A 13794-nucleotide genomic window follows, 5' to 3' on the forward strand; every position below is an offset into this window, starting at 1 on the left:
TTACTATTGATGGATTGCTAGATTGCTGGATTTGCTGTTTACTTGATTGCTGGTGTGGGTACCCTGACAACGAAGATTGGCCTTTCCCCCAAGGAGCTCAATGCTGCTACTCATCAGGAAGTAGTCTAAAGGGGTCTATGCCACATTTCTCCTCTAACCTTTGTTATTATCTGCCTAGAACTGGGGGGTTGAAAGGGATTGAGATGGGAAAGGGTGGTAGATTTAGGAACCCAATAAAGTAGCCAAAAAGCTCAGTTACAAGTGGTGCCCAACCGTGAAGCTAGGCAGAATAGGAAACTTGATCTCTAAGGCTGTCGAGGGTGTGGCAAGGAAGAAGGGATGAATGTTCTGTTTCAGGACGTCAGCAAAAAGTTTGTTGTGGTTGCTTCTGCTGGGTTCTCTCCCGCTGTGTTCCCAGCGGGGATTTTCTGGGGTTTTCTCTGCTTCTCCTTCCTATATTCTGTTTCAAAAAAGGTTGGGAGAATGGTTTAGCAGTCTGAAAAATTGCAAGTGGATATGGAAGGGTCTGAGGCACAAAAAAAAAAAAAAAATGATGAAATGGAAAAGCCATAGGGGTCGCTCTATTCTCTCATTTCTGAAAGTGTTGCTGTGGAACTGGAGAGGCTGCAGGCAGAGGTAAAAACACTTGGAAAGTGAATAGTGCTGGAAAAGTGAGGAATAAAGGGCTCAGACTCGGTGACGGAGCAAGAGAGTGGAAGCTTCCAGCAGGATGAAAGAGGAAAGCAAACCCAGTAGAAGGCAGATCGTGGCCCTGCCCAGTACTGCACTTTTGGTTCCAAGTCTTCCCAGCCCCTGGGTGGGATGAGGAGCCTGGAAGAGGGTGGGGGGCCAGGCAGGGTGACCGGGTTAAAGAGAAGCAGCCTGTTTCAAGAGAAAGAGTTAATCTTGAGCCAACTGCAACACCAGAGGAAAGCTGCCCCAAGATTATAAAATCACCATCGGCTTTCTCGGTATTGCACATCACGTTCCTGCTAACGGTGCCGATCAGGGTCATGATGAGATAATGCGGTGTGCCATAGAAGTGATAGGGCTGAAGCGTTTGAGAGAGGCTGTTATTTCCTATTAAATAAATCCCCTTTACATAAAACAAACGTTAAGTAACTGGGCTGTCCAAAATAGAATTATTCCTCAAGGCCAAAAAAGCCTGGTAACAACTGTGCTGGAGGCCAGTCAGCAGTTGCAGTGGTTTGCAGGGTGGAAGGAGAAAGCTGTGAATAGTGAACAAAGAAATGGAACAAGGGGATGAATATTGGTAAAGATCGCTTGCTCGGTGAAGGACAGTACTCTGACTTACAAGAGCAGATTTAATTTGATGATAGTGGTTACAGAATGATGCTACTTAGTGGCTTTAAGAGCTCGGGATAAAGTTGAGGACCCTGGGGAAGAGGCCCACCTCACTCACTAAGAGTGTGCAAAGCTCTGAGGAAGCCTTCACAGAGCTCTTGCAGGGATTGGCTTCAGCTGCAAACAAAGCCATATCTGATCCTGACTTGAGACAGGTGTTGATAGAGACCTTGTCATTTGAATATTTGAATACTGGATGGAAAAAGAGTTATTAGACCATTAATGGCTTGAGCGGTGTCAGTGGGTGAGTGGAGAAGGGACGTGACTAATATTGGCTCCCGCAAGCATCATGCTAATATGCTGACAAGCTATAGCTAAAGCTCTCATGTATCGAAATGCCCACTGCTTTCATTGCTATGAATTTGGCCATTTACAAAGAAATTGTGACCAAGCTGTTAAAAGCCTAAGCTCTCATAATGTTCAGTGCAGTAACTATGAGAAATATTGTACTTTGTGCCAGAGGCGTGAAAGAGCCCCTTCTGGTGGCCATGGGGCCTCCAGGGCAGGCGCAGGGTGCCAGTGTTTCTCTTCTCTCTGGCAAGGCCCCGGGTAGGAGCACTTCCGGGATGCAGAATCCCCGTTCTCTTTGTCTCTTGTGTCAACAAGGGCTCAGGAAACTGATCACCACTGAAAGAAAGGAGACAGGAGGGAGCTCGGGATTCCTTCTCTAGTGACTGGCTGTACCATGGCCAAGGAGAAAAGTTTAAACTGACCACAGTTTCCCTCCATCCAGGCTGAAAAATCGGCTTCTAGCCAAAACCGGCAGAGGGATCTGAAAAGGGGGCTCTTTGATCTGTAGATAGCCTCTTTGCAGAGATCTCCTGTAAACTAAAGTGTGCCTGCTTGTCTAAGAGGGCTGATGGGGAGCCCTGAGTCTGTTAACTTATTTGTTAATCTACAAGGGAATAAGAAAATAAGAGATAGAAAACAAACCATTCATACACACGCACACACACACACACGCACGCGCACTAAAGAGAAAAGGTGGATGAAGTTTAACGTCTTCAGCACTGTTTATTGTTGGTCACTGTATTTATACCTCTGATAAAAGGAATTACCTCATAGTCAAAAAGGCCAATTAATCACAAAACCAGATGAATTCTAAAATACAACAGGTTACATGTTTTAAAACTAACATTTCTAATCTGTGTATCCAGTACATAAGTTAATAGTGAGTTAGGAATGACAAGGCCAAAAGGTTAACAGGGTCTAAAAAAGTTACAAGAATATATGTCTTTTCACAATTAGGACTGCCCTGGTTACTCATTTTCTGGCCATCTCTTAGTTTATAGTGAGTTCAGGACAATAATTTTATCTGTCTTTCATTCTAAGAAACAAAATTATTTTTTAAATGACAGCATATAATACCAAGTGTGACAAGGTATAAGGAACGATAACAAAACAGTTTGTATATTTGGACATTAAAGTTTGTACTTAATTTAGACATTTCTAAGTGGTCCCATTATATTTTCAGCTCATGGGAAGTTTAAACCAACTTGCTGATATTTATGGTGCATATGAGGATTCATGGTGCTGTCTAGAGTGAAAGCTTATCTGAGGCCACACATTTTTTAATTTTAATTTTAATTTTATTAATTTATTCAGATTACAACTCAATTGTTATCCCATCACTTGTATCTTCCCGTTCCTCTTTCCCTCCCGCCTTCACTCTATTCCCCTCCCCTAGGTCTAAGGCCACAAATTTGTCTCAAGGCTGTCCCCTAGTGAGGTGTCTGGAGGTCCACAAAGGTATTTATTGCAGCCATAAACTTTCTAAAATTGTTTTAGATCTAAAACAATTTAACTTTTAAAATTGTTTGAATCAATCCAGAATTCCATAATCAGAGATTAATTCATCTGAACAGCAGTTTATCTTCAATAAGATCCTATAGAGAGTTTGTTGAATCAGAGTGGGAAAATACCCACAGAGTGATGGTTCTCACCAATGCCATTTTTAGAGAGATGCAGCAGTGCATGATTGAGGGGGTTGTCAGAGGTTAGAAGCAATCCTGAGGGTACATATGGCAAGGGATGTCATTGGACAAACGAGTGTAGGTCTAAGAGAGATATCCAAGGTATCTAACTTGCTGTCATGGGGAAATGAAATGAGGGAGCCTGCCAGCTCAAGGCCCCACAGCAAAAAACAAAAACAAAAACAAACAAACAAAACAAACAAATAAAAACTACAAACCATTTTCCTCTGGTCAGTCAGGAGGTGAAAAACAGGCAAAAATAATACAAATAAATATTGCTGATCTCATGCAAGCTACTGAAGGCAGTTCGGCTTTAGAAGTGGCCACAGATAAACCTCCTAACTTTCCCCAAAAGTTGAATGTTACAAAATAGCCTCTGGTGTTTATGGCCCTTTGCCTTCAGGGACAGTAGGGATGATCGTGGAAAGAGGTGGACTAACTTCCCAAGGATTCACTGTGTACCCAGGTATTATAGATGGGATTTCAAGGAAGAAATTAAAATTATGGCATATGTTAGAAAAGAGATGTAAATTAACTCAGGGCATAGAATTACTCAGCTGCTACTGTTTCCTTACATCAAGGGCAAAGCCAGTCCAGTAGAAAGAACAGGGGGATTCCGGAATACTGGAAAATGTGTGTTCTAGCAAACAGTGTTTAAAGACCAGAAACCAAAATTAAAATTGCAAGTGAATGTGTCAAAATAGAAGGTTTGGTGAAACAAGACCTGATGTGACTATCTTTTTCCCCAAATCCTGAAATCTAGAATGGCTTCTTCAGAAGGTTTATACACAGTTTATGGGAATTGGTAAATTATCTCAAAAAAATTAAGTATACAATGTGTTAGATGTGTGGGACCAAAAGGGAAAACAAAAAAGTTGAGACCTTATGTGGCTGACATACTCATAATTTATGGGGATCTTTCACAACAATGAGGTACTAAAATTAGTACTTCTGCAATCCCAGAGAAAGCTCATGAAATGGTAGGTGCTTCTGGGAAAGGTATTGATACATGTTATCAATAACAATCTCAGGCTGTACTCATTGTCCAAACACAGAACATCACAGAGATTAAGTTTCCAAATTTATAGGGGGGAGGGGCACTGCTGAAATACCAGTGGTGCTACCCTTAAAATTGTTGTAGAGAAATGGCCATTAACTAAGGAAAATTACAGGCTCTTGACCAGCTGGTACAAGAGCAGCTGGAATTTCAACATATAGAAGACTCTACCAGCCCATAGAATCCTCCTGTGTTTGTTATTTTTAAAAGAAAGAAAGACAGAAAGAAAGAAAGAAAAAGAAAGAAAGAAATCAGAAAAATGGAGAATGTTGACAGATTTAAGAGCAGTGAATAGAATAATTAAACCAATGGGTCCTTTACAGCCTGGAATTTCTTTACTGTCTTTGTTATTTAAGTCATGGCCTATAATAGTAATTGATTTAAAAGATTGCTTTTTTTTTCTACAATCCCTTTGCATAAGGGAAAGTTTGTTTTCTCAATACCTACTTGAAATAATGATCCAGTAAAGAAATATTATTGGAAAGTGCTTCCACAGGGAATGTTAAATTGTCCAACTTTACGTCAATAATTTGTGCAACAATCACTAGAAATAATCCATAGAGGGATGGAGAGATAGCTCAGCTGTTAAAGGCTAGGCTCACAACTGAAAATATAAGAAATAATCCATAGACTATTTCATCAAACTCCTTATCATTACATGGCGGCTATCTTATTGGCTAACCCTGATACAGATATTTTAGAGCACTACAAAGAATTCTGCTGTACGGGGAGTACAGATTGTCCCCGAGAAATTACAGAACATAGATTCTATTAACTATTTGGCTTATAAAATCAGTCAACAACAACAACAAAACTACCACAAAAGGTACAAATCCATAGAGATCAGATTATGCAAACTCTTAATGATTTTCCAAAAATTATTGGGGGATACTAAGTAGCCACGGCTCACAATTGGATTAGCTATTTATGAGTTAGGTAATTTGTTTCAAACATCACAAGGAGATTTATATTTAAACAGTCTAAGATGGTGAACAACGGAAGCAGAGAGAGTCAACTGTGGTAGACCCGCGACTGCAGGATGCACGTGTGGATTGAATTGAGACTAAACTTGATTATGCTTGGTTATTTTGCCTTCAGCTCATTTTCCCACTGAGCTCATTATGCAAAGGGAAGATGGTATTATGGGATGGATTTTCTTAGCACATAAAGAAAGTAAAAAATTAAAGACTTATATAGGAAAGATTTCTGATTTAATCATAAAAGGTAGAATAAGACTACATAAATTGTCAGGAACAGGTGTGGCTGAAATTATAGTGCCTTTTACTAATGCTGCATTATGTCATTATGGGTAATCAAGGAAGATTGGCAAAGAGCTTATAGTAACTACTTGAGAGAAATTAATAACAAACATCCTGAAAGTAAACATATACAGTACTTAAAAAGAGTTAATTGGATTCTTCCATATATTGTAAAGGGGACGTCAATTACTGAAGCACTCATCTCATCTGCCCTGCCCAGGTGGGATGGCTTTTTATTAATTAGCATCAAAATACATCAGACCATCCCCCAACAGATTGATGAGTTTCATTTTGCAGAATTTGGAAAACTAAAGTTTGTACACCTTACCATTGATGAGTTCTGGAAAAGCTGATTCTGTAATTACACATTTATTGGAAATGATAACAATTATAGGGTTACCTGCACAAATTAAGACTAATTATGACTCTACGTATGTCTCCAGTAAGATGAATCAATTCTTTATATATTATAATATACAACACATTGTGGGTATACTACACCACACAAGCAGTCGAAGAAACATCTAATCACACTTTAATGAAATGCTTATAAAACAAAAAAAGGAAGAATAAAGACCCCTAGGGACAGACTAAATAGTGTTTTAGTAACTTTAAGTTTTCTTAATATTAAGAGACTCTATGTTATAGAAAAAACTGTGGAATTAAATCAACCTATATACTATTAGGATGTTTTGCCATCAGATTGGAATACTGCATTAGTTTTGCATTGAGAACACAGTTTTGTTTTTGTTACTACAGGGAATGAAAAGATATAAATACCATCAAAACTCATAATGATCAGATTTGGCCAGGGAAGACCTCCTGAAAATCCTGGAAGGAGAGACCCAGTAGAACAACAAAACATGTGACACAAATGCTAATTCCCTTACATGGGAACAGCTCGGGAGACTGGCTGAGATGTGAATGTCTCTGAATAGTCAATCAATCTTGCTGGCTACCTGGTCTTTATGACTTATTATTGCATGCCATCCTTTCATATGGCATGGATGGAGATTTATATTACAGTTTGGTTATACAGTCTGAAGGAACTTATAATATTAACAGATGCTTTTCACCTGGTCAAACACAGAGCAGAGAATCATCATTAACTAATTTGTGTGCACAGGTCATTCCAACCATGTGTTGATGGAGAAATGTCCCTACAGTATTACCTTTAAAAGTCTGTGTGTTTACAGAGCAAAAAAAAAAAAAATCTATACATCAATGAAGATAAAGCAAGTGTCCAATGTGATCTAGTCTCAAAGATTTCTTCAGCTTCTGTTTCCTCAAAAAATTGCATCCAGGACAACTTCAAAGTGTCTAGTGCAAATGATTCAGCCTCACAGACTGCTTCAGCCAGGACTTCAGGTAAGCCCTGCACTTTCCTACCACACGGACACTGAACAACAAGTGAAACAGCTAGCTTTCCCATGACTTGGCCAATATCCCAATTTTTTTAGGGTCCCTAAAAATGCCTTTGCTCCCAGACAGCATAAAGCAATTTTAAGAACATCGTGCCATCATTCCCAAGAGGTGGGGTAAGTGGTTCTTGTTTTTTTGTTTGTTTGTTTGTTTGTTTGTTTTGTGAGTTATGGATGTTTGTCATCATTTGTGGGGGTAGGTTTCAAGTTGTTTACGGTTTTGATTAGGGAAGAAACAGGGCAAAGGAGGTTAGATTCAGGGATCTCTTTCTCTTTCTTCCCACTACGCTTCTTTTTCTCCTATCTAGTGTTAGGGCGTGAAAAGGGATGAAATAAAGAAGGAAAGGAGGAGATATAGGGATATAAAGACAAAAAAGAATAGATTATTACATCTTTTTAAAAAATAAAAAAGAAAGATAGGTTATCGTATCTCCTATTAGACTAAGAGCAACAACATGTCTCAAAAATTGGTATGAATTATTGTATATTGATAGAAACTTGAGATTATATTTTGCTACAACATACCATCTACATTTCAACTCTTGTTTAAGGCATTGTTCATATGCAACCCATCTAAAAATATAATATAAAGTTCTAGTCCTTGAAAGCTACTATTAAAAACTGTTTGGGATAATTAAGAATTAGTCACCTATAAATAATCAAGCTTGTAGTCTTGTTAGATATTAGCTTACTGAATTACAGAAATAAACTTTAGCCTCCTGTATATGTTTTCAAAGTTAAGCAGAAAATAAATAGCTAGAAACATGCAATGTTTGTCCACTTAGATATATTGAGAGATATAGGTGGTCTTCACTTTAGAGATCTACAGGATATGGAATTTAAGATATTTTTATAAAAGGCTTTCATGATAGGAAACATGTCTGCTCCTGGCAGCACTCCCATTCTATTTCAAAGAATATGACGGACACCGAAGAGCTTACATATGGCGTTTGCTTCATACATGGTAAAGCTAGCCAATGGCAGGGAAACTGTCCTTCCCTCGGCTGTTGATAACAGTCGGTCCAAGAGCTTTGGACAAACAGGACACAAAAGAAGTTGACTGCCGAACTTTGCCAAGACAAAGTAGGCCAGTCCTTCATAATTTTTGCTTCGCAAAAAAAAGTCTGTCAGATATTCTGGGCCTGTCAGCGGAAGGTTGGATGCCCCACCAATACAGAGGAACCTTGGGTAACTGTTCCGGTAGCCAGCAGGTGTGGGAAGGGTTGAGATCAGCCTTTGGGAGGCCCGCTGAGAATGGCAACTGAAGTGTCAGTGTAAAACTCCCCAAACGGTCCTGACCCGCTGCACACAGTGTTGATCTCCTAGGGACTCCTGGCACACCAGTGAAGTCTCAAAACGGATCCAAGGCTGTGGTGGTGAAGGCTTCCCCCTTCTTCACAGAAGTCTCCTGAGGTGACCTTGCCTCCCCACAACGCTACACCAACCTGATTGGTTGCTGTTGGTGGTTGAGGGTAGTATAGGATAGTCTGATTGGCCCGTTAGCATTTTATAGTCCCTTACGCTGGACAATAAAGTTAGATCCACACCTTGAGTCTGGTCTCCAGAGTCTGGTTCCTGGGATTCTGTGTGGACTCCATCGCTACTCACCCCCTTCCCCCAATTCCTGGCCCCCACAAACAGTCTCTGTCATTCCTATAGTTTTGGAATCTGCTTGTTCCACACTTTCTGTTTAGTCAGGTAAAATTTATCCTTTTCAGGTTTCTGATGGGGTTGAAGACTAGATAGTTACAGTCTTACAGATTTCCTTGTTGTCAGATACAAAAAGAAAACTCACAAAAGAGGTCTAAGTTTATAAAGACATAATAGCTTAAGCTGTGAAGGATATAAGAAAGTGTCTTATGGTCTAGGGAGATGTTTTAAATGTGCTAAATGCAAGTTATGATAAGAAAGTGATTTAGGTACAAAATTTTGGACTCACCAAGATAGGATAGATAGTGGAGTACTTTCTTCACGGTTGCCAAACACAATCGAACGGGACGTTATAAATAGCTCTTCTTATTGTATATAGTTTACTGATGTTAGAGAAAAAGCCATTAATTGGACTAAAAGGAGGAAATGTAGTTAGATTTTTTTTTTTTCTTAAAAGACTCAGTTATGTTATGTGAACGTATTTTGGTTTTAATCCCAAGTGTGGAACATGGGGCTGCTTCAGATTGTCCACAGCTGCAGAGAGTTTACGTTTGGATTTCTGGGGGCTCTTCAGAGGGTATAAATGTGAGGGACCTGAGAGGGTCTGTGGCAGCTGGGGCTGCCCCTGCTGCGGCCTCTGCGGCTGTTCGCTGCTCCTGAGGCTGGGTTTTGCCGCTACTTTTGCTATTACTAGAGTGCTGAATTGCTGTTTACTGGATCACTGTTTGCTGATATCCTGATGAAGACTGGACTTGCCTCAAGGAGCTTGATGCCCCTAATCAGCAGGAAGTAGCCTAAAGAGGCCTGTGCCCCGTTTCCCCTCTAACCTTCTTTCTCACCTACCTAGCGGGGGTGGGGGTGCAGCTGGAAGGGATTGGGGTAGAGAAAGGTGATAGATATAGAAACTCAATAAAGTAGCTAAAAAGCCCAATTACATGCAGCCCAGAGTGATATCATAACATACAGAAATGCTGCTGCCTCTGGTTTCCTGAGTGCTGGAGTTAAAGACATAAGTTATCTATTATGCCATGCTTTTGGAAAGGCTTTTCCCTTGTTCTTAAACTTGGTATAATTGGAACACGCCTTTGTGTGTCTCTCTGGCTTAACATGGCAACACTGCAATTCACCTTTTAGAGACTCAGAAGATGACTCTCCAAAACATGGATCATATTTGGAACAGGCGTCCTAACATGTCTGTAGGACCCTCCCCACCCTTGCTCCTGCCCCCCATCCTCTAATTCTTTTTCTCTCCTAAAGTACAAAGTGACTGTTTCTCTGAAGTTTCTGTGTACCATGTAGGATTTTCCCCTTTGCACAAAGAAAGCCGTTGTTGTGGAGTCTCACTAGCTAGGAGGGACTAACATTAGCTGACCTCAAGTGCAGCTGGATGCCAGACACTGTCCTCTATCAGGGCCTGCTTTGGGGTACGTTCATTTCCCCCAAACATCATGTATTACTTCTCTAAAATGGGCAACAGGGCCTCATGAAGAGTCTATGTCTCAGCCATCTGTCCAACCTTTGAATTTTCAGATTTTATGTGCACATTTGTAGGATCTTACGTGTTTTCTCCTGCTAACATCTATTGGTGCTTTATGCTTAGGGACAAAAACCTTAGGGAAGGGGCCACGCCCATGCTGTGCTTCAGTAGCTCCTCTTTTTAAATTGCTGGGAATTTTGTAATATGTACACAGAGCAATTTGTTTAAACATGTGACCGAATGACAAGCATTTAAATTCCTTATGTGCTTTGGCCATCATGGGGGAGCTGGTAGGGCCATTCTCCTGCTGTGTGTGCTTTCATGGCTTGATACAAGATCTTACTCCATAGTCCAGGCTGGCCTGAAACTTACAGTGTAGCTCAGGACGAGCTGGAACTTACAACTGTCCATCTGCCTCAGCCTTCAAACTCTCAAACTACAGGCAGGAGCCAAGGCCGCATAATCTTAACTATGTAGCTATGTAGCATCGCATTAAGTACTGTGTTTAGGTTACACATGACCTCCAGCCTTGTTCTTCTAAAGCATTTTGGATATCACTGATATTTTGTATTTCTCTATAAATTTTGCCTCTATTTGACTGTTCATACCCAAAAATGCCTGGGAGAGAAGGCAGTGGTATGGCTTTGTGGGGGAGAATACTCGCTGCCAAGCCTGAGAGCCTTGGAAACACAGGTGGTGGGCAGGGAAAACTGTCACCTTCAAGCTCCCCTCTTCAACCCACATGTGCACTGTGGCATGTACACAGAACAAGTGAAGACGTTAAAAATGCCTGTGACCATTGTGAATGATTGCATTTGCACTAAATGTTTAAAGTAATCTCTGCGTAGAACAGGCTCAGCAGTATTCAGTCTTTTAATCTATGAACACGGATTTACTTTCCATTTCTTTACATGTCCTTAAGCCTACCAGTAAAACTGTTTAGTTTTCAGTTTAGAGGGCTTGCATGACATTTATTAAATGTGTTACTAAGCATTGGAGGATTTAAAATGTTCTCTTTCCTAATCTTTCCAGTTGGCATAAATAGAGTTAACTTTTATGCTCACGTTGTATATAGGACCGTGATAAGTGTATTTATTAGTGCTAGTAAGATGTTTAGGTCCTTAAGGCTTCTCACATGGCCAATTGGTCACGTGATAGATGCAGCATCACCGCCTTTCCAAGATGTATTCTTTGTGCTTGTTTCCTCCCTTTTCGTATTTGATTGGGCTCTCAAGTCAGTTTTGAGTGAAAGTGGCCGCATATACAATGTCACATTGCTCCTGATCCCACTAGAGGGAACTATGACAGTGGCTTAGCTCCCACAGTAGGCTCTCATGTTATTAGAACAGTGGTTTAGCTCCCACAGTAGGCTCTCATGTTTGCCCATAATCGGAATGCAGAAATTCACATTGTGAAATGATGAGGTATTCAGTTTTTTAAATGTTTGTTTTGCATCTATTAAAATAATTTTCCTGTTTAAACTGCTAATACAGTAGATTTAATCAGCTGATTTTGAATATTAAATACTATAGTAATTGCACAAACCATAGTTTATTGGACTATGCTAAGCATTATGTGTCTTGCTAGGTAAAGTTTGTCAATTTTAATTTTTACAACTACATTTTTTGGAGGGTGTTAGCGTCTGATTTTCTTTTCTTGAAAAAAGTGTCTGCCAAACTTTAATATCAGTATCACAGTGCAGTAAATAATTATTTGGAATTTTTCTCTTGCCCTTTGGCTTCTGAAAAAGCCTATACAATCTTGACTTTACTTCTTTCATAAATTATCTAGAATTCACCAGGGAAGCTATTTGAGCCTAGAGAGATCAGTAGGAGACGCAGTGAAATTCTGAGCTTTAATACTCTACCAGACACAAAATCTCACTCCTATTATATGAATGTATGGCTTAAGGAACCTGCCTACCTTATCTGTTTTGTTGGTGTATGATGTTAAGCCTTACAGGTAATATTCGTGTGTCCTCAGGGACTGTGGCCCTGTAGTGCTGTCTCTTCTGCACCATTGGTCAGTTCTACTTTCCCCTTGTTTGTGATTTCTTAAGTTTACTCATCTTATCCAAGAACAAATTTGGAGCTTTCAAATAATTTTTCATATTCTTCTCTTTTCTAGTTCATACACCTCTGGTCAATCACTATTTCCTTCTCTCTATTCACTTCTGCTTTATTTATTTTTTTCTAACTTAAGAGGCAGTTTCAACATTTTTTTACTGGACGACCCAGACCCCTAATTTAGACATGACCAAGTCTCCAGGTTAAAAATGTTGAACTCCATCTGACAGGATCGATCGATGACAACAGTTCAGCATAAACCCCCAGTCTTGCCATTGTGTGAATCCTCACACACCCGGCTTCGTTCCTCTCCAGGGTCTTCTCCTGGAGTTGTGCCTGTGCAGAAGGAAACAAGTCACAAGATATTATGGTCACAATTTAGCTGCTCCTATACCACACACCATGTCACAGACACAGGGAACAGAGTAAGTTAAAAAGGAGCTTTCTAGAGATAATTAAAAGACTGTCTCCAACATAAATAATTGTTACACATGTGTAGGGCCCCAGGTTTATCCCAGATTAGGGATGTATGGGCTGGAACAAATCAGTTTTTAAAAAACCAAGCCCTGGGAGTTATAAGAGGTGCCACATTGAAATTCGGGTTAGGTGCATTAAGGCAAGAGAAAGCAACTCTAAACAAAGTTTCACATAATAAAGTAGTTTGCAGAGCTAAGCCAACCAGTCTCTGAACTGTCCATGACAAGATGCCATGAGTTTACCCTGATAAAAGCAATCAACATGGCTTTTCTTTCAGAAGGATATTAAGATGGATTCTTGGGTCAATGTTTTTTAGGGCTTTTCTTTCAATATAAGTGTTTAGTGTTTAAGTTTTTCCTTCATATCCTGCTTTCACTATCAATTTTGATGTTATGTCTGGATTAACATTTTTAATATCCATTTTAATTTTACTAATTTGTGACTGTTCTTATTTAAAATGTGTTTTAATTGCTGCTAGAATTATAATATGAATTAACATACCGTGTGAATTTAGCTCCCATGAACAATGTTATTTGATTTACCACTTGTCCTCGTTAGCTTTAACTGCCCACTTGACACAGAGTTATGGAACAAAGGACTCTCAACTGAGGGATTGCTCGCTTCAGGTTGCCCTGTGGCCATGCCAACAGGGCTTGTCTTGATTGTTACTTTGTGTAGGAGGCACCAGTCCACTATGGGAGGGCCATTCCCTCAGCAGGTGGTCCTGGGTGATCTAAGAAAGTTTGCTAAGCCTGGGTCTGGGAGCATGGTGGCAAGCAGCATCCTTTCATAGGTTTTTGTTGGGGGGAGTTGTTTTTTGTTTTGTTTGTTTGTTTTTTCGAGACAGGGTTTTCTGTGTAGCCTTGGCTGTCCTGGACTCTTTGTAGACCAGGCTGGCCTCGAACTCAAAGCGATCCCCCTGCCTCTGCCTCCCGAGTGCTGGGGTTGTAAGTTCCTCCCCTGCCTCCTCTCAGTGATGATGGTCCTGTCAGCTGAAATAAACCCATTCCTCCCCTAGCCTGCTTTTGTTTTGGTCTGAGTCTTTCATC

Source organism: Acomys minous (genome assembly GCF_964271855.1).
Source record: "Acomys minous genome assembly, chromosome: 19".
NCBI classification, from domain to species: Eukaryota; Metazoa; Chordata; class Mammalia; order Rodentia; family Muridae; genus Acomys; species Acomys minous.